General features: G+C 43.6%; 1 protein-coding gene across 1 annotated transcript in view; it reads left to right on the plus strand.

The window, feature by feature from the left end:
• The first annotated feature begins 568 nt into the window (after window positions 1–568).
• Window positions 569–22,137, plus strand: part of ATP10B (ATPase, class V, type 10B) — a 173,094-nt gene continuing 151,525 nt past the window's right edge. The window contains exon 1 of the mRNA XM_004689815.2: window positions 569–619. The gene's annotated coding sequence lies outside the window, so the exon portion shown is untranslated. The remainder of the gene's footprint in view (window positions 620–22,137) is intronic.

Raw genomic sequence — 22,137 nt, forward strand, 5'->3', positions numbered from 1 at the left:
CTTGCAGGTTGAGCTCCTATAACTAATTGACCAGGCAGTTCTGACCTTGCTTAGGAATAGAACCGCAGGTAACGAAATAGTAGCCAACAGGTGGCTTAGAATAGCAGACCCACGGTGCTGAGGCCAGCAGTTCAGCTGTGCATCCTGGCCATTCTTTCTGCAGCAGGAAGGCTGTGCTGCTCGTGAGTTTCAGGACTGACAGGCCATGGCCTGAACTAGCTCTTGTGCCCACTCCTGAGCCAGTGGGATAAGGCACTGTGTGGACAGGCCAGGACACATTTCACGGGACAATTAGGTGTCCATCTCAGCACCTCTGGGAACAGGCTGTGCATTCAGAAGGTGGCATATAAAATGGTAGATCTGGTTCCCTGGTAGGAATAAACACTGTTTATTCCTTTGAGATGACTTACTGAGAAAATGTCCAGTCTGACCTATGGGGTTTGTTTAAAGCCGGAGCCATCCAGCTGGAGAGAAATGAGCAAATTGCTTGATTACTGCCTAATGCCAAAATGAGATTGCATAGTTTGTGTTTATTTTCTCTCCTATGTCTTGCAGCCTTGCTTTGATAGGAAGATTGGGACCGGTGATACTTTCTGCAATGAAAGAAGCAGAGTGAATAGTAAGTAGGTTTTCCAGTTTTCTTTGGTTCTCTGATATGGGCACCTTTCTGATGCCAAAATGAGTTTTATAACATGACCATTCCATCCGCCAACCCAATGAAACAAATATCCAGTGGCTTCTTGGAGAAATGTGACACCAAGTACATGACTTGACTTTTGTCTAACAGGCATTACTCTTTGACCATGTGCAGACTGCTTCTCCAATTTACATGCATATATAAATATAAATAAATAAACATATAGACATACTCCCCAGAGCAACATAGATTCAAATCATTCAAATGTGTTCCTGACTGCAAGCATTGCTTTTAAGAAAATTGTTATTTGCTCTTTCAGCAGCCAGTCCCAAAGTAGAACAGGCCCATAGCTCAATGATTGAGTAACTCAAAAAAATTACCAAGATCTGTTTCTGACATCATCAGTGGGTTGTCTCTTTTATTGCCTCATTTTTTCAGCCTTTCTAGAACCTCAGCAGGCTTTCACTGCTATGCATTGGCCAAAGGTATGTGTGACATACACAGTCTCTGGAAAAGCTGACGGGCCTCTGTGGTGGATTTAGATGGGCCATGAGCCCTTCCTGGAGTTGGAAGTGTGTCCCTGGTCTTCAAATGCATGCAGTTACATAAAGCAGCATAAGAATCTGAACAAACTTAAGGCCTTGTTAAAAAAGGAGAAGGAAAGGATGAACAGTTGTCATAAAGGTTCCCAGCAGTAGTGACTATTAGGTGATACTAGACTAATCTCAGTGATGTCTCCTCTAAGATGATAGCTGGGGCAGGAACCTAAGGTACAAAAAGTCATATACTTCACCTCTGCAGAATAAGGTCTGCTTGCCTACCTTCCCCATAAGTCACTGACAAAAATTAAAGAAATATTTAGGGGTACTTTTGAGCATGGAATGAAACCCAAAGCATTATCCTTTACCATAGGCAGAATATATTTATTCTCCAATTTGAGTAAGTATAACCTCCCCCTCAAAGAGTAAACATCACTGGCAACTTCAAAAAAACACTAACTGTAAAGCAGCATTAAATATGCATTGCTAATCTAATCTGACTTTTTGTCAGGATCTTCACAGAGACAGGCATGACTCTATAGATACCGAGTGTTTGGTAAAACCTTCTACTTATCTGAAAAGAACTCAACAGGATTAGAAAAGCTAAGAGCCAATTTCCTTACCTAAAGAATTTGCATTAATGTCTGAAAATGACCAGTAGGTGCTCATGCAGTTGGACCGACTCTCAAGTCCATTGTCCTGAGCACTGACTACCATCACTCAAGTGTAAGCAATTGCTTTGCATAGCAGAGGTGATAACGCTTCTTCAGTTGACTCCACTTGGTTCTGAGGGTCACTGGGAGCTGTGTGTGTCTCCCATGTGAATAGTGGTAGGGAGTGTCTGAAGAGGGGTGCAAAGATTTTTTGGCCCTCAGATCTCATTCTCGTTGATCTGCTTAAATAACTATCCCACCCCTGACTTGGACTTCGAGGGTCTCAGCTACAGTAGAATGGGCTCCTTGACTAAGAGGGACTCGGAAGCTATGCTGATACATGGCAAGTGAAGTTCATCAGCTGTCCTCAAAGAAGGCAGACACAGGATACAATTGTGCGTATGCATGGAGAGAGGTCTCCCAAAGCTGCTTTACAATTGCATGTGTGTGGGGGTCTACAAATGGCGAGATACATATTATGCATAAACATATACACATTGTTCCAGAAGGGAGTTCCTTTGCTACAGACTCTTCTATAACCTGTTTTGTTTTGTTTTCAACTCAACAGTCCATTCTGGCTATCTTCCCAGTGCTCTGTGTGTGTGTGGTTTTTTTGTTTGTTTTTTTGTTTGTTTGTTTTTACCATTGATCAATATGGCAAAACACTATGAATGCTTATTTACTAAATTTCCTGTTATAAGGCTTTTTCCTTACTACCAGTTTATTTTATTTTAAATCATACCAAATATTGACAAGCCCAAAGACATGTCTGCACACATGTGGACATCTCTGTAGTCAAGTTCTAGAAAGGCGAGAGCCAGGTCAGTGGGAGGTCAGCAGCTGTATGAAGGGGAGAACCAAGAGTCTTGGCCCACAGCCCCTTTGGGCTCTGGATATGCCTGTAAGGCTTTGAGTCCTAGAGAAGGAACAGAGTAAGTGACAGGTAGAAGAAAATGGGGACAATGTGCACTAAATGTGACCTTTGCTTTTGCCACATTTTTACCTGGTGCTATCATGAAACAATGAGGGAATCACTGTTACTACAATGATGGGGTTTTGTATGTGTAACTTGGGAATGTCCGCCTCTCCTTTATCTTACTATGAGGAGACACAGCTGGTGACTCTTGCTGCTCAATAATGTATCTTGAGTGTCCAACATACATTACTGTGTGGATGTATTTTGGTGGTGAAAGGGTGAATGAATTATAAAAAGCTATTTCATGGTGCAAAGGGATTCAAAAGGATGTTCTGAAAGAAGGAAGCAGCTAGGCATTCTGTTTTCTTCCTAATCATCTCATCTAGCCCCTCCTGTCACTTCTGTCTGCTACACTTTTCATCATACTACAGTGGACATAGAGGGCCTTATGCCAGCCATTACTCCACTATATAAGGGCAAAAGTGGCTCTGCCTAAGAAGCAGGTTTTGTTTTGGTTTTTTTTTAAAGATTTATTTATTTGTTCATACAGAACTGGGGTACAGGCCAGAGGCTCAGAGGTGGCAAGAGGCTTCACCAGAGACAGAGTGGGGAGCAGAACAAGCAGATCGACAAAGTACACTGCTGAGGGGAGCAGCGGGCGGGTCAGAAAAGGTCTGCGGCGCCATGTGGATCTCCTCCGGGGCAGGCAGGGATCAAACTCATGCAGAAGTGGCTTTAGCTTCTCAGTGCTGTGCTTTAGCCCACTGCGCCACCAGGGAGGGCCAGAAGCAGGTTGTTTTAATGGACCATCCCTTTCAGGCCCAGCCAGGGGTTTAACATAATTCACTCAACCCTTGACCCTAGGGTCTACCTATTTCATAAAAACAGCATTTGGTTTCTTTTTACCTTCCCTCTTTTTAAACAAGTAGAGATTCTGTGAGATTATGAAAATCCAAAAAGGCCTGCACTCAGGGATGTGACTTGGTTTTCAAAGCATATGGCCTCTATAGTGCTGCTGTTGATTTGATTTGTTTCAAAACACTTCAGAAAGATGAAATATTTTTTTTTCCATCAATGATAATTATTTGCTTTTCCTATCGCCAGAAATGTGTCCTATAATTCAGGATTTTGTCTAAATTTCTTGGATTCATGTCATCCTTCACAGGGCAGTGAGGGTAGTTGTCATTGCCCTGACTCACTGAATGTCTGTCTTCAGGTCTGTGCCGACAAAAGAGCTAGCTGAAGAGAGATATCCAGTATCTATCCCCAACTGACAATCCCAAGACCTTGGATTTAGTGTAGTCTTGACCCTAGATATCTTTCAGTTCTCCTGAAAGAGGAGCCAGACTACTTGACTCTTCCAAGTAAACTTTGGAGACCAAGAGCATTAATATTACCTAATAGCTCCTTAGAAATGCAAAATGCCCAGGCCCCACTCCAGGTCTAATGAATCAGACTGTACATTGAAGTGCTCAGTATGTGGCCAGGCACATTGTAGATTTAAAGGTCCCTTGGGATCATTCTTCCTGAGATTGTCCTGTTTCCAAAAAACCTTTGCTCTAACCAACAAATCTATAGTAGACATTAACTAAAAATACATTACTTTAATAGATCACAGCATTCCTGTGTTACACAAAGAAAACAGTTCATGTTGATTTATAGAACTTCTACTAAATAACTATTACTCATAAGAGAAAATGAAGCTATAAGATTTTCACTCAATCATAGTTGGCACATAAGTTGCATCTGAGCTATTGATAGCTTCCTGGAACTCTATTAAGAAGGAGTCTGAGGCCGCCTGTGGGGTCAGCAGGAAAAGGTATTTTGTGATTGGTCAGTGATGTCCACTATAGCTAAGGACACAGCCATCTGGCAATCATGTAATATGACATCCCAACGCTTACTAAACCTCTATGTTGCGTGATTATGAAGTGAGAGGAATACTGTCTGCTGGATTACAAATCACTCCAAAATTTAGAGGCTTAGAAGAATTACATTTATCACCTTAGTCTTCATGAGTCCAGAATCTTTGAACACGTTTACTTGGACCTTGGTTCTCTGTCACTGGATTTCCCACAATATACAAAGAATCAGCCAAGATGGGAATATGTTCCAAAGGCTGGACTGAGGAAGATCCACTTCCAAGCTCACTGGTATGAGTATTGTTAGCACGGAGTTCCTTCTGGGTATTGCTCAGTGGTTCTCAATTCCTCCCTGGTCACTGTCCAGAAACCACCCTCAGCTCCTTGCCAAATTGACTTCACCAGTAGGGCAGATATGCAAGAAGAGGAAATGTTAGAGGGAAATCAGTCTTCTTGATAGAAGTGTTATCTCACTGCCAGTGTAAGTCACCCTATATACTCAAGGAGAGGAAATGCACAAGGGTGGAAATACAAAAAGGTGAAAATCACTGGGAATCATTGTACACACAGCTTGCCATCATGCTTCATCCTGTTTCATCTTCACCGTGACCTCTAAAGATACATATTGTTCGATTCCACTTTTGCCACTAAAGAAGCAGGCATAAAGCTATTTATTTAAAATTCAAGATGAGACAGCTAATAAGGAATAGAGCTGGGATTCTGCCCCAGGTCTAATCAAGAGTTGACGTCATGTCCATGATACTTTTTACCACCTCTGGAATTATTATATAGTGCAGTCTTCAAAATGTTTTGACCATGAACCTCTATTAGCAAAATTTTTCAGTATACCCCTTTACTCTGCTTGCTTACAAAGTGCCTCTTAAGCCATAATTAAATATGAGCAAAGCTAACTTTGCGATGGATAGAAGTTCTTTTACCCACACCACAGGAGAATTCCATGTTCTCCCCTGAGGTTCACTTCCACTTTGGGGACTGCTCCCAGCTATGGCCTCCTAAAACCCGTAACTCCCTGGAGGATAGTCAAAAGAGCTGATTGGAAACTTCTGCTGCTCAGACTCTAAAATAGAGAGAAACTTGCTGGCAGTCTCCTCCTCACCCCATGAGCATCAGGAAAAACATAGAACAAGAAGACCTTTGTACAACTCCTGCCTCTCGCTTGGTGTCACCAGGTCACCTATGGAAGGCTTTTATGAGGCTGGAACAACCTTCTCCCAGCCTCAGAGCTGTGGGCTTTGCTGTAGGAGGTGGGGGCAACTGTGAAATGTGTGTCCTCCTGATAGGGCTTGAGGAATGGAAAAAATTTCAGATGTGATATCCAAGTGAAGTCCTACACTTTACAGAGACCTACTTATTATTTTCTAACAATGAAGTAGGTGCTTTGTTAAATAGGCAGATAATGCACATGGAAAAAAAAAACTATTAAAGCATTGTGAACATATTTCTGTCTTTGGCAGAAAGTTGAGTTCAAAGGAAGAGCTTTGAAGGTTGGGTGGAGGTTGCTTTTGAAGAAGACATTTACATGTAAACTTCTGTGAGGGCTTTCACCTGGAAGACTTAATCTCTATCTCTTTTCAATGGAGAAGACAGAATTTCATCTACAACTCTTTGGTGACTAAATTCCCTAAATTTCTACCTGACCTCCCTTCTCCCTGCAGCCTCTCTTTCTTAGCTAGTTGAGATGCATCTCAAGCCATTGGGTGACTTCCTCCATCAGGCTGGGTCTCTCCCATGTAGACAGGAGGTAGACATGTAATTAAACTTTTTTTAAAAGATGTATTTATTTATGCATGCAGAACTGGGGTACAGGCCAGAGGTACAGGGGTTGAGAGGATTTACCAGAGACAGAGTAGGAAGCAGAACAGGAAGATCTACTGAAATACACTGCTGAGGGGAGCAACAGACAAGACAGGAGAGGTCTGCTGCACCATGTGGGTCACTTCCCTGGCTGGGGATCGAACTCATGCTGAAACATCTATGGCCAGCTTGCAGTGCTGTGTTTTAACCTGTTGCATCACCAGGGAGATTCCATTAAACTTTTTTTTTCTCTTAAAAAGAAAGGTTTATGAATAGTTAGTGAAAATTAAACTTCCTTCAAAGCCTGTCTTCCTCTCTGCTCTCCTCCCCTCAAATAACCACGTCTCATAAGTGTATGCATCTGTGTCCCATCAAATATATGTGTGGCTGGCCCTTACAATTCTTTACCCAAGTCATAGAGCCACTATTCTTCACCTTGGCATTTTTCACTTATTGTGTCTTGGAGATGGTGTTACTTGTACAGGCAACACTTCTTAATCTTAATGTCCGCATCATATCTCTCATTAACATACGTAAAAACGTATGTTAACGTGTGTAAGTAAACTCCTGTGGATGGATATTTAGGTTGATTCCAGTCTTTTACAGACAAGACTGCAATACATTTGTCCTTTAGGTAATTATTTTGGAACACATTGGCTTTCATTGTTGGCATCTAACAGCTTTTTTTCCTGACAATTTAAGAGTCACGTAGTTATTTCTGGGGCCAGGCTGGGGGTGTGACACTGTGGAACTGAGATGCATCATTTCTGTTCTCCTGTGTAATTCCTTGACAGTACATCCCTTTACTCCAGTACTTGGCAGCTGAGCCAAGTAAGCCCAGCCATGCAACTAGGATGTGGCTTTCCTGGAAGATGAGCAAACAAGACTCCACCTTCTGTCTTTGGATTTCCCAAAGTGTTTGAAGTGTTTGCAAATGAGTTTCAGAACCCTGCCTTGGAGCAGCTAATGGGACTTATCAGGGTGTGATGGTGGCAGCATGATAGGGACGAGGCTGCCAGCTGCAGGTCAGCATACATGAACGGCTCGCGCTGTCCCCCAGACCATGAGCCAGTCAGCAGAAAGGAGCGATAGGGGCTGGCAGGCACAAACCCCAGGTGCCTGCTGCAGCTGGCATTCATGCCGCCCCTTCATCCTTGGCCTGGACATCCACCTCCTAGCTCTGACTTTCCTTGCCTCACTGTCCCCCTTGCTTTGTCAAGGCCAGTTGGTGCCTGAAGCCCCAGCTGTGCTGAGCTTTCCCAGTGTTGACATTTGCCATCACATCGGAGTCAGCAATGTCTGGCCCAGTATCTGTCTTTGTTGTTTTGATCCCCTCCTGGTCAGAACTCTCAGAACTTGCCAAGTGTGGGAACTTTCTTCGTCTTTCTGGCCAACAGTGGTGGTTCTGAACTACTCACAGTAACCCAACTGAAATGCCTGCTTTAAAAAAAAAAAAGCATTTATTTATGCATACAGAACTAGGGTACAGGCCAGAGATGCAGGGGCAGTGAGTGGCTTCACCAAAGACAGAGTGGGGAGCAGAACAGGCAGATCAAGGAAGTACACTGCTGAGGGGAGCAGCGGGTGAGACAGGAGAGGTCTGCTGCATCATGTGGGTCCTCCCTGGCTGATAATCAAACTCACACAGAAGCAGCTGCGGCTAGCTTGCAGTGCTGGACTTTAACTCACTGCACCACCAGAGAGGGCCCTAAAATGCCTTCTGCATACACACATTTGCATTGGTTATCACATCAGCTGCTGGCCCAGGTGACACATGCACACTAGAATCTCAGCCTCTGTTCTGCTGGGCACGTTTCACATGTGGACAAATTGCCGTAAGCATACAGATGACGAGGCTAGGCTGGCAGTCTTGTCTTCTGCCGAGTGTCATGGTGGGGCGTGGGGGTGGTGGAAAGAAGGAAGTCAGAGAGGGTGTTATTATATCCCTAATGGCAACAGCAGCAGCTCCTGCCTCATTTGCTGTCGGAGACTTTGTCCCTGATCACAGATTATTGGGGGAAGAACAGGCAGGGTCTCAAGGTGGGAATGGTGTCGGGAGCAGAGATTCCTAGAAAAGGGGGGGAAAAAGAGGAGCAGGCACAAAGAAGACACAGGAATGGGAGTTGGGTGCAAGTCTTCCTGCTCTGCCTTTGGCAGGGGTTTATTTTATACACTTCAGGCAGGCTGAGGGATGACATTAGCATATGAAATGGGCTGAGATCACAATCACCTTTTTGCTAAAAATAGTCTGGGGTCATTTTGACCTTCAGTTGAGATTATAACATTTTTAAAATCAATCTATCAAGGTTAAAACAGGTACCTAGATTCACAAAGTTTAAGACTAATATTTCTATATTTACCACAGTGAAGATTAACCAAAATAAAATCCCTTAAACATTATCTATTACTTAAAGGCTTTCATTCTCATAGAGACACCCTAGGGGGTAAAGTAAAGTGAGGGGAGGAAGAGGAAATTTCTTGTAAATCAAATTAAGGTTCTTTGAAAAACTTGTTAGAAAGTTTGAGTTTTCTTGAAGTCTAGAAGGTAGAAAACCTGATTAGCTCAGCGTAGGCGACTTGGGTAAATTTCCATATCCAAAGACTGGATAGTAGAAAGCTTGAGTGGTTATTTAGAAACTGAATAGAAGGCTAGGTGAGGTAGTAGAGTGATAAGATTCGGGTTTTCCTCAGTCTGGCAGTGAGAGACTTTGCAGGAACAGCCATTTGTTTTTATTAATCAGCCAGTTGTTTAATAACTTGACTTCAAGAGGAATTTTTCACCCTAGTGCAGCACTTGCTTGTCAGGGACAGGTAGCGCCTCCTGAGGCTGAGGCAATCCAATTGTAAGCTGAAGGTTGCTCAGAATATTTTGATAATTACGATTATACAAAAAAGGGAGGTCATAACATAAGTTAGCGTGGAAAGTCTGATTTTTCAGAGCATTTCCCCTCCACCCATACCGTGTCTGTCGATTGAGGTTGCATAGCTTGTGTCAATTTGCATTCCTACTTTTTCCCGGAGTTGCCCGAGACACTGGGGTGGAGAGTGAGGAGTAACTGGTTTACAGGTTCATCTCCATTGCTCTGTCACTGTCACATGTCTCGACCTCTCCGAGCACCAGTCACACCAGCTACTGACCAACAGTAACAATGGCAGAAACCAAACAAAGGTGAAAACCCAGCAACCACACCTACCTGGGAAGCACCTCTGAGAAATTCAAAGGCAGCAGCCTGTAGATATGCCCCGTCTAGTGCCCGGCAGAGTAGTCACACGGCACCAGTTGGTTTTTATTGCTGTTCCCTCTAGATTATTTCTGCCTGTTTCAGAAATGTGCAGTCAGAAGCACAGAAGGTAAACAGTTTGCCTAGGAACAACAGTTGCAGAGTGGGAACTTGGTTTAGGTCCAGCTGCCTCACTCATTCTTCAAATATTTTTGGGTGCCTACTGCAGGCCAAGTTCTAGGACCAGAGCAGCACATGAGCCCACCAGGAGCTTGGTCCCCATGGAGCTGACAATCTAATGAGATGTTCACACCATAGTTGGAAACTGTCTCTGCAAAACTCAAGCCAATCTCACCAGGAACGTTCAAAGCATGCTCATTGTTCTCCCTTTCCATTTATTTCCCTTTATGCAAACTTTTGTGAGCTTGTTTTTGTATGGATGTCAGAACCTGACCAACAGAAACCACGCAGGCAAGGTCTGTCCAGATACTGAGCAGCTCTGTTCAAAGGTGCATGCGTAAGCCCAGGAGGCAGTGACCCTGAGTAACCCTCTGTGAACCCTCCAAATCCTCAGAGGGGTGCATGCCCCACACTCGTGAACATCCAACCCATGAACAGGCGTAACAGCCCACACACCTGCACATTGGAAATCCAACCCGTTCTCCTGTGCTTTGGAGTCTGTCTTCACACCACCACCGCCCTGCCCAGCTCCCACTGTCATCTCCCTGTTTTCCATTCACCCTTCAAAACCCCAACCTCCTGTGGGCAAAGAGGCAGAGTTGAGTGGGGCTCCCTCCTTGACGTTGCTTAACTGGTACAGCAAAATCAAAGTGTTCTCCTTGCTGTCGAAGCCATTCATTGTGACCAGGAGACGCACTCAGGGACAATGCCCCGGACTCCTGAACAGGCCTCCCCGCCTTTGCCTCTTTGGGCTTCCCCAGCACCTGCTTTGAAAGCCCCACACACACCACGCTGATGAAGATTGTAATGGTTACTACTGGTGGGGGGGGGGGTTCTATGGAGTGCTCCTGTACTGTCCCCGGCAACCCTGCAAGGCTGATTATCATCCTTTCACAGATGATAAACTAGGGGCTTGCAAAGGGCAGACACCTGTGTCTCCCTCATGGAGCTGGAATGTGCTGGGCTGGGATTCGCATCCAGGTGCCACAGGGCACAACTCATTGTTCTGTTTCCATAAAGGCAAGATGACTGGACCCAAAGCCTTGTCACTGCTGCCTATGTGTAACCAATACCAGGTGGCCCCCGTGGTGTGTCCCAAGCCCCTAGAATTACCTTCTAACGGTACAAGACATATGGCACAGCTAGCCAGGAAAATAGGGCAATCAATCAAGCACTAACTCCTTAAATCAGGCAGCAGGACTGGAGCTGATAACCTCTGCTCTCCTAAGTAATATTTAGCTGCCTTTTCAAGGCCCCCCCCACATCAAGGGGCCTGTGGGGTAGGGCAGGGGGGCAAGAGCACAGACAGGGCTGGGAGCCGGACCCCAGCTGTAAACACAGCCACAGCCTGGTGACTTTACAGAACTGCTGCAGATCAAGGAGTCGGCTGTGTTCAGTGGAGTTGAACCAACTTCAGTTCTGCCTCCCTGAGCCTGAAAATCCATCCGAATTCACCCCATGGTGCCTGGCCGGCCAGTTTGATTTCCCCCGTATTTGCTTGACCTAGTGCTTCACAGCTACCAGCCAGTAAGGGAGGGCTCACACAGCCGTGGACACTGGGAGATTGTCCCCCTAGGAGTGGCAACAAAGCTGAGAAGAGAGGCTCCCCACAGAAAACAAAGAGGCCTTGCCCTGCGCAGGCTGACCAGCAAAGCCGAGCACAGCTGGGGCCTGAGTTCCGGCCTGTGTTATTTATAAGTGAGAACAGCTGCCAGAAACAGAGGTCGGCTTGTATTCTTGTTCCCACCCTGGAAGTAGGAAAGCTAAAGCAGTAAGTCCTTCATGGATCAACACCTCATCTGCCTCCCCAGGTGGGCACCCCCTCAGAATATACGGGCATGCTCTTGCTGGAGCCAAGCACAGCTGACAGAGCCAACTGTGAGTGTGGAGGCCACCCTTTCCAAAGCTCAGGTGTCTCTTGAGCTTAGCAGCTCCAAAAGAGAGTACACTGGGTATTTGAATTCATTTACACATGTTTAAATCCTGAAGATCCAATAGGCTGTGGGATCTACCTGAGTCATGCAGCAATTTGGTGGCAGAAGCAAAGGAACTTCGAGGTCGCCTAATGCACACTTGAAACTCAGCTGTGGCTCCAGGGTAAATACGAGGACCATGCAGGGTCTGCTGTAAGGCCAGAACCACCTCAGAAGCTGTCAGTCCTGATTCATGGTCACTGAGTTGCCAGGACTTCTAGTCACTCTTCCCATGGGACTGAAATGAAGACCTGTCATTTACTACACATGTCCACACTCTGGAGTCGTCTTGGCAAAACTTCTAATGACCCACAGTGAAAAAAATAATCCTCATAGTCTTTAAGAATGTCTGTTACAAAATCAACATACAAAAACCTATGTATGGCCTTTTTATATACAATCAAGATGCATAAGATATTTTTAAATAGCTCCGTTTATAATTGCTTCAAAAAGAATTAAATTCCCTTGGAACTAACCTAAGGTGGTAAACTATAAGAATTTTTAAAGGACTGAGATAATCCATAAAGAGATGGAAGGCTATCCCAAGATCATGGATAGGGAGAATCAGTGTCCTTAAAATGACTACCCTGCCCAAAATGATATGTAAATTTTACACAATTTCCATCAAAATGCCGGCAATGTTTTTCAAATAAATTGAACTAAGAAAAACATTAAAATATATGTGGAGCCATAAGAGATCTCAAATTGCAGACACAACCCTGAGGAAAAAAAGGAGCAAAATGGAAATAACAAATTACCTGCCTTCAACTTTTATGAAGCTGCAATACTAAACACAGTATTTATTGGCACAAATATAGATAGAGAGATAGATAGATAGACAGACAGATAGATAGATACTTGGATGAATGGATAGAATTGAAGGCCCAGAAGTTAGTTTAGTACCTATCAGCACCCAGTCTTGAATAAAGCAACTCTGACCATGCGGAGTTGTCAACATCATTTCTAGTAGATAAAGGATGCTTCCACCTGGACAGGGTTCTGCAGTCATTCATCAAAGGAGCTAACAGAAGGGACTGCATGGGGAGGCATGCCTACCCATAGCTTGCCTGCTGGAGCAGAAGTAGATATTTCTGGCTCTTAAAATGCTCTTCTAGAACTTGCCACTACACTGCTGAAGAGTGGATGGCAGGAGGGTAGACAAGAGAAAGCATGGAACTCAAGGCTGCCATAAAAATATTATCTGCTCTGAGACTGTAATTCCTCAACTCTAACTTGGGGCTGCTAGTGGACCCAACAAATGGTGCATAAAGTATTTAACTGAATGAATTAGCTATCATAGAGTTGGAAGTGACCCCAGAAACCTCCTTGCTTAAATGTTCCCAAATCGATCATCAGCCTCCCATGAGGCATTTTCCAGAAATAGCTATGGCTGGGAACCAGACATTTCCATCCCACACAGACTGGTTGTATACTCTCAACTCCATAGCACCCCCTCTCCACCCCCCCCCTCACGCCCCCCCCCCCCCCCCCTACATTGCCCCTGCCTTCTTATTCCTCCGTTATGAAGTTGCAATCTGTCTTGGGGGAAAAAGAGTGCAGCTATTAGTGACAGGTCTGGCCACCATTTTTCAAAACCCCTATGGGTAGCAATTAGTTTCTGTATTTTTCAAAGCTCCTCAGGTGATTCTTAAGCAGTTGGATTAGTATCTGTCCTTCAGAATGATCTTGGGGAGCCCTTAACCTGAGCCCTCAAAAGGCTCAAAAACCTGAAGTTCAGTGAGCTGTTGAGCTAATTTACAATAACAGTAATCACATTACTAGCTTTTCAGATTTACAGTCTCATGACCTCACCAAGTCAAGACAACAAAATTAAGGGAAGAAGGAGACAGGTTTCACTGGTGATTTTCTCAAGAGTGGTCCTGCTCATTGGTGTGTCAGCCATCAACTTATTTTTCCTGCAAGGCTTGTTCTGTGGCTTTCAGTTGGCAACACAAACCCAGCAATGTTTGGGGATGTTGTGATTAAAGCATCACTGGCCATAACCCGGGCAGTTCTGCTCCCAGATACCTCCTCCGGGTGGCTTTCTGTATGGCAGGTGTTGTGTCCAGTGACACAAGTCAGAAGGACAAGCCTGGCACTCAGACCTGTAAGGACTTCCTAGACTAGGAAGATCTACTACTTTGCCTTGAAAGCTGCCCATCTGCCAAGAAGCATGCTTGTAAGAATGAGATAACTAGCTTTAACAGTGCTCACAGGATAATGCTCTGCATTATTGATCCTTGGCTTTGTTTTTATATTCAGAAATTATGTATTGACTACCTCCTGTTGCCAAGCACTGTTCTAGAATATTTGGAAACATGAATGAGCACATCAGATGAAAATCCCTAAGCTCAGAGTTAAATACCCAGTTGTTCTGGTTATCTTTTGTTGATGAACCAGCCATCTAAAAATTTAGTGTCTTCACACAACTATTTTATCTTGCTCCCACTCTGTGTCATACCCTTTTTCTTTTTCATCAGTATAAGTATGAGGAAATGTGAATTAGGCAGGGGGAGGATTAAAGGCCTAAGATGAGTCTAAAGACAAAAAAGCAAAAATGAAAGGCCCCTACCTTTACTAACGGTAGTGAACTTTGTTTTGAAGAAATGCTATAGCAGTTTATAATTTTCCCTTTCGATAAAAGAATATCTGTTACCCTCAATATTTCTCTCTGCTCCCATTTCTTTCATTGTAAGATGAGGATTCACAATGTTCCTGCTTCCTAAGTTTGCAAAGCTTAGACGATTTAATGGGTGGAACACACTTAGCATGATTCCAGTTGTTTGATGAATGTTAGATATTATTAGGCTATTAGACTGTTGATTTATGTTTTTGTTAAGCAACTAAATGTTCAAATCTAAGGGTGAAAAATACAGTGAATTATTCAGTTAAGTGCATTGGTGTGTGTGTGGAGATATATGATATTTATGTAAAATGGCTACCACTTAGGGCTTTCATTAACATAATAGATTGTGTTCTTATTTTCTATTAATAAATTATCAGAAACTTAGCTAAGTCAGCACCCATCTGCTATGTACAGTCTCTGCAGCATGGCTGAGTTCTCCCTTCAGAGTCTTCCAGAACTGATACCAAGGCATTAATTGGACTGTATCTTTCTAGAGCTACTTCCAAACTTACTCAGATTGTTGGGTGAGTTCCTCATAGTTGTAGCCCTGCAGTCACATTTCCTGGCTACTTGTCAGAGTGGGAGCCATTTCAGCAAGTAAAGGTCACCTTCATCCTTTGCCTTTCGGCTCCTCCAACCATCCTTCAAAACAGCAATAGAAAATCCCTGTCCCACTAATTCACACTTTGAGTTTCTCTTGCCAGGAAAACCCCAGTTCCTTTAAGGGGCTCACCTCATTAATCAAGCTTACCCAAAATAATCTTATTATGGTGAACTGCTTTGGGACCTGGATTTCATCACCAGGTCCCTTCTCAGCACTAGCCAGAATTGTGTTTGATTTAGTGACTGGGAGGTGGCATGTGTAGACCAGTGACCAGGAATCTTCGGGACCATCTTAGAATTCTTCCTACCAGAGATCTATTTTCTCATCAGCTCTGATTTAGATCAAAACAAGATGGGACTATAAAATAATGTAGCTTTCTTTTTATGTACAATTTGCAAAATAATTTTTAAAGACTATCCTTGTTGACTTATCATCATGCCCCATGTGATTGTCACCTAAGACCCTTGATAGCATTTAGCAGGATGAGGGTTAAAGATGCTAATGATATTATCATATTTGAACCTCTAGTGACCCCCCAATATTCCTCAGTACTGATTGTACTGATTTGCTTTTTCTCCTAAAGTTTTTAATTGTTTTATTGAGTTAATATTAGTTTATAATGCAGTATATGACTTAGGGAAATAGCTTCCCACCTCTTCAGCTGCATGTCACCACAACACATCTACCACCCAGGCACTTATCCGTTTATCATAGATAGTTTGGTCCCATCCCCACTTTGTTCCCACCTCTACCCTCTCCCTTGAGGAGCCTCAATTTTATGGTCATATTCTAGGATTTGTTTTGGCTTGTTGTTGTTGTTGTTATTAGTTTTGTTTGTTTTCCTACATTCCACATATAAGTAAAATTATCCAGCAATTATCTTTCTCCTTCTGACTTACTTCAATTAGCATAATCACTTTCAGATGGGAGAAAACTTTCACACATAATATCTAAGATATACAAAGAATTCACATAACTAAATTATGTGCAAATAACCTAACCAAAAAAAAAAAAAAGCAGAAAAGCTAAGTAGTCACTTCTCCAAAAAATATATATAGATGGCCAACAGTCCCATGCAAAAATACTTACCCTATCAGGGAAATGCAAGTCAGAACTACAATGAGATGCCACCTCACACCAGAGAGAATGGACCATATGAAAACAGATGGAAAGCAGCAACTACTGGTGAAGATAAGGAGATCAAGGCACGCTGTGACACTGTTGGTGGTTACAATGTACATTGGGTCAGTCCCATGGAAAACACTATGGAGATTTCTCAAAATATTAAAAATAGATCTACTCTATGTCACAGCAATTCTACTCCTAGGCTTCTACCCATAGGATGCAAAATCACTAATTGGAAGGTATATATGCACTCCTATATTCATTACAGCACTATCTACAATAGCCAAGTTATGGAAACAACCTACGTGTGCCACAAAGCACCTATAGTCTTCCACCATAGTTCATTGTGCTCTATCCCCCTTCTCATCATCTTGGATAACTCATGAGCTCTATGACTAGTTTCAAGGATTGATTTTAAAGTTCATCTTTATCTGACTCAGTATTTGTCTGTCTCTTTCTGGTTTATTTCACTGACATAATCCCTTCAAGCTCCATCCATGTTGCTGCAAATGGCATGTATTTATCCTTTTTGATTGCTGAGTAGTATTCATTATTTAGGGATTGTTTCCATATTTTGCTTACTGTAAATAGTGCTGTAAGAACATAGGAATGCAGGTTTCATTTTGAATTAACATTTGTGTGGTTTTTTTGGATAGATACATAGAAATGAAAATACTGGATTGTATGACAGATACAATTTCAGTCTTTTGAGGAACCATCACATTGCTTTCCAAAGGGGATGGACCAGCCTACATTCCCATCAACAGTGTAGGAGGGTCCCTTTTGCCACACATCTGTGCCAGCACTTGCTGTTTCTGATCTTTTAGACATGTGATTTGATTTGCATTTCTCTGATGATAAATGGTGGTAGACATTTTTTCATTTACCTGTTGGCCATCTGTGTGTCTTTGGATAAATGCCTCCTTAGCTATTCTGTCCACTTGTTATTGGGTTGGTTGTTTTCTTCTGTTTGAATTATATGAATTCTTTTTGTAGATTTTTGGTATCAGTCCCTTGTCACACATATGGCGTACAAATATTTCTACCATTCATTGGGGTGTCTCTTTGTTTTGGTTACTGTCTCTTTTACTGTGCAGAAGCTTCTCTGTTTGATGTAGTCCCAGCTGTTTATATTCTCCTGTTTTCCTTGCTGCTGGAGGTGAATCTGCGAAGATATTTCTAAAGTTGTCATGAAGTATTTCCTTTATGTTTTCATCCATGTATTTTATGGTTTCAGGTCTTGCATCTATGTCTATATGTTTTTAAGTGGTTGTCAACCACCACATTAGCCACTTAGGCTCCTGTGGGTTTTAAAGGGCAGTCCCTCTTGCCACTTCTCTTTGTGTGTTCTTTGGGTGATTGACAACTCTTCACTGTACCTTTCAAAATATTAAGCCTTACAGCCCCTCTCAGAATCCACCTGCTATACCACCAGACAGAAACTGTACATAGTCCTCCCACACACAACCAGACTCCAGGACCAGAAATTCAAGTGGAATCCTTCTCTTGGAACCTCTCTCCTGGATCTAAGGAGAGGGAGCCCGCAGCATTTTGTTCTCTAGAGCCCGCAGCATTTTGTTCCATGCACAGGCTCATCGAATGTGCTGCAGGCACATTGTATCCATTCTGGGTACCCCATGCTGGCCTCCCTGGTGAACACTTCATGTCTTCTGTCAATCTGCATGACAAATGCAGTCATTTAGAAGAGAAGCTGGCAATGGAGCAGTCTGGGAGAGCTTTCCAGGGAGAGAAAAGAAAGGTGGGGCTCTGGGAAGGAATTGACTTTTTAAAACATAAAATTTATCCAGGAGCTAACACTTCCTCTTCCTTCTGTGTTAAGTAAATGTGCCCATTACCTCCCCTCTCATCTGAGGAGCTTCCCCCTTTCTCTGTCCAGCAGCGTGTGCTCATCAGGCACCAACACTGTGGCAAATGTAGCAGGAGACAGGCGGAGTGGCACATGTGTTTCCAGGACATGAGGACGACCCTTCTTGCCCAGGATGGGGATGTCAAGCACATCTGAAGTGCCTCTTATAGGGCAATATTATTCTCCTCTGTAACTTCTCCTTTATTTCCATTAAATCCCCACTGTTTTTCAGGGTGTCTGACCTAGCTTCTAGGCTCAGTACACACTGGGGATAAAAGAAGAGTATGTCAGCTGAGACAGAAGTGTCACATCATTGAGACTCTTAAAATTCCTGGATGCACCTCTGGGTTTTCTCAAAGATGTGGTCACGCCCCGTAAAACTTTTTGGAAAATTCTACCTGTTAGGATGTTCATTAGCTATGAAACCAGATACTTGAGTTGACTTGCCTTGCTTCCTGATTCTCTCTTCCATGTCTGTGGAAGGCCAGCTAGCCTGTGTTTCAGTGCAGGAAACCAGGCCCTTGGAACATAGAGGCCATAAACAGAATAGGGTCAGCTCTCCAGGCCCATGGGATTGGCACCTGCAGATTCAGTCAACTGTAGACAAAGTATGAAACCATAGGCCTGCAGTGGTTGATGTGTGCTGAACTGTAGTTGTACAGCAACTATCTGCATTGCATTTGCATTACATTAGGTATTATTAGTGATCTAGAGATGATTTAAAGTACATGAGAGGATGTGTGGTGGCTGTAGCAAATACTACACCATTTTATACCTGGGACTGGTATATTCTCAGATTTTGATACACACTGGAGGTCCTGGAACCAATCCTCAAGGTACCAAGGGATGATTGGGAAGCCTACTGGGATGGGGATGATTCAACTGGGCAGGATTATAGAGAGGAGGGATTGCCCATAGCTCAGAATGATGAGAAAGACCTTGCTTTAGGTCTATGTATAGGTGGTGGGAAAAATCCTGAAAAGTCATCCAGACAAAAGGGAAAAAAGTTGCAGAGCAGCTGACAGCATCAGTTGTAGACAAACTTGGTGTATGCTCCTTGCTTTAGCATTTCTCAGCTATAGGAACTTAAGTGAACACTGTCATCTGCCTAAATCTTAGGTTCCTTTTTTAACATCGTTGGGAATAATTGTGACTGTGCCACATGCATTCTGAAAATAATCAGGGTCCGGCCCTCCCTGGTGGCGCAGCACTAAGAAGCTAAAGCCACTTCACATGAGTTCGATCCCCGCCTGCCCCGGAGGTGACCATGTGGCGTGGCAGACCTCTCCTGACCCGCCTGCTGCTCCCCTCGGCAGTGTACTTTGTCTATCTGCCTGTTCTGCTCCCTGCTCTGTGTGTGGTGAATCCTCTCACCATCCCTGCACCTCTGGCCTGTACCCCAGTTCTGTATCTATAAACAAATAAAATCTTTACAAGTAATAATAATAAAAAAGAAAATAATCAGGGTCCAAAGAATAAAGGATTTAGACAGATCCTTTATACAAATGCTTAACAATAATGAGGTGGGAAGGAGCAGGGAAATGTTAGCAATGGCCCAGACCCCACAATAGGACATGGGCAGGAAGGAACGAGACCCATGTCCAGAAAGAGGGTATTTAAGAAAACAGCACCAGAGAGGGGAAGGCAACCAAGTTAAGAACTCCTACGACACTAGGAAGGACTAAGAAATAATAGGATAGAAGTACTGGGACCAAAAAAGCAAAGGATCATTTGCAGGGAGTGCCAGAAAGTCAGATTCTAAAGGTTGGGTTGACTAAATACAGAGCAGAAGTTGTTTTAGTTTTGTTTTTTAAGATTTATTTATTTATGCTTAGAGCACTGGGGTACAGGCCAGAGGTGTGGTGGGTGAGAGGATTCACCAGAGACAGAGTGGAGAGCAGAATAGGCAGATCGACGAAGTATACTGCTGAGGGGAGCAGCTGGCGGGTCAGGAGAGGTCTGCTGTGCCATGTGGGCCTACTCCCTGGCTGAATATCAAACTCTCGCTGCAGTGGCTTCAAAAAGCCACTGGGTGCTTTAACCCATTGCACCACCAGGGAGAGCCCAGAGCACAAGTATTTAAATGATGTGCCACAAAATCCCCAAGATACCAAGCTTGCATTTGTTAGTTCATGGTGCGAAAGCAGAAACTTGCCCAGGTGATGACCATATTCATGGAGATCCCAACAAAACCATAGACATCAGCATAGCAAATGTCTGGAATAGCTTTGTTAAGGCTTCAAAAAAATATGTGATATAATCAAGCCTGTAATATGGGTGGGGGGGTCAGAAGAAGTGAAGGTAACTGGGAAATTTTCTGAATCACACCCCATACAGAAAGCATGGAAGTGTCCATTTTTGCTTCTCTTGATGTCACACACTTGATGGCAACAAATTTTTAATTCCAAATGAAAGACTTAGGAGTCAGACAAGTTCAAATGCCAGAATTAATTGGAAACATCACTGTGAGACAGAAAAGTTACTACATCTCTCTGTAGTTCAGTCTCAGCTCTACATGGGATTACAGATACCTCTATTTGCTCTTGTAATACATTAAAATACAGGTGATTGCTCAGCTCAGAGTCTGACCCAAGGGGGTATTTGGCTGCTCCAGCCACTGGCTGAGCAGAGCAGAGAGAATGTGAAGGTGAGCTTACTGACCCAGGTCCTCTGGGGCCTGGAGTGCGGAACTTGCCCAGTAAGCTTGGAAAATCCCCAGGAGACTGAGTGGAAATAGAGACCAAATGCCAACTGCCTTTCACCATGTTTTGGGTGAACATGGGTGAGGGGCTGAAGTGGCTCCTTGGCCTCCTGTGCTCCCCCATAGACATCAGCATAGCAAATGTCTGGGATTGCTTTGTTAGGGCTTCAAAAAAATATGTGGTGTGATCAAGCCTTGAGCAAAGGGGAAAATTGACATGTTTTCCCATCATACTAAGTTTGTTTAACTTAAGGGATGACTGGATTCTAAGGTCATGTTCTCTTTGTGATTTTCACAAAATACAGTGATAATGAGAGGGTGGATGGTTGTGGGCTTGGGTTTGGGTTTCTTCCTTCCTGGGAAAGGAAAACTTTGACAATCCTAAATCAGCTCCCAAAATTTCCCTGAGAATTTTACTATATCATATTCTAGGAGGGTGAGAATGCTAGGCTGGGGGTATGAACAGCAAACCACCATGTTGCTGGTTGGGACACGAGGGGTGATCAGAGGCTGGGTGACTAAACACCCAGCCCTCCCTCCTTGCACTGAAATACCATACTCCTGTACTAAATCCATGAAGTGCCTACCATTGGGGGTGATGACAAATGCACTGAGCGCCTCAGGGGCTCAGCCTGCCCAGTTCACTCAGGATAAGGGGGAAGCCGATGCCTCTCAGGAAGAGCCTCCGAGAACATTCGAAATGCTCCAAAGCCCAGGCCTGACCTGTCCTGAGCATGTCCTCAAAGCTGCCTCTGTGGTCGTGGCTGTGACTTTGGTGAATCACACTGGAAATTGGGACAATGTTGGGATTCACTTTCTGGAGCAAGGTGCAGTGAGTAAAACAATTCACCCTTTGGTAAGGGGTAAAGAATAAAATGTCTGCTTGTAGGTGAAGAAAGATGACCAGAGCCAGCGTACAAGCTGAAAGATGGCAAGTCCTCTGGACTCGCTTCCTGACATCCTGCACAGCCCATTCACTCGAAGTACCCATAAAACACACACACTGCTGTTCCAATAGCTGAAATTTTATAAAGACCTCAGATGTCACCAAGTTCAGTAAAATGTGAAGGAGCAACAGATTTTAAAAAGAAAGAAAAGGAACCTGGATCTGTTTTGTTTTCTTTTCCTACATTCAGTGAAAGATAATTATGGACACATCGGTCAGGAGTAACAGAACTGTTCACTTATTATCAGGGTTAGCTCCTAGGAATGAATTGGCAACTGCACCTGTGCTTCCTTTGGGATATAGCTTAAAGATGAAGCTCAGAACATCAGCTGTCATTCCTGAAAGGGCTTTGAAAGAATTGTAATATAGATTGATCCACTAGGCAGATGTCATGCCCAGCTTCTCTTATCATGAAGGGTGAAAATATTTAAATATTTAACATTCTCTGTGTCTAAAATTCTAGTCGAAGTCA

Source organism: Condylura cristata, unplaced genomic scaffold, assembly GCF_000260355.1.
Source record: "Condylura cristata isolate star-nosed mole 26May11 unplaced genomic scaffold, ConCri1.0 scaffold00026, whole genome shotgun sequence".
Classification (NCBI taxonomy): Eukaryota; Metazoa; Chordata; class Mammalia; order Eulipotyphla; family Talpidae; genus Condylura; species Condylura cristata.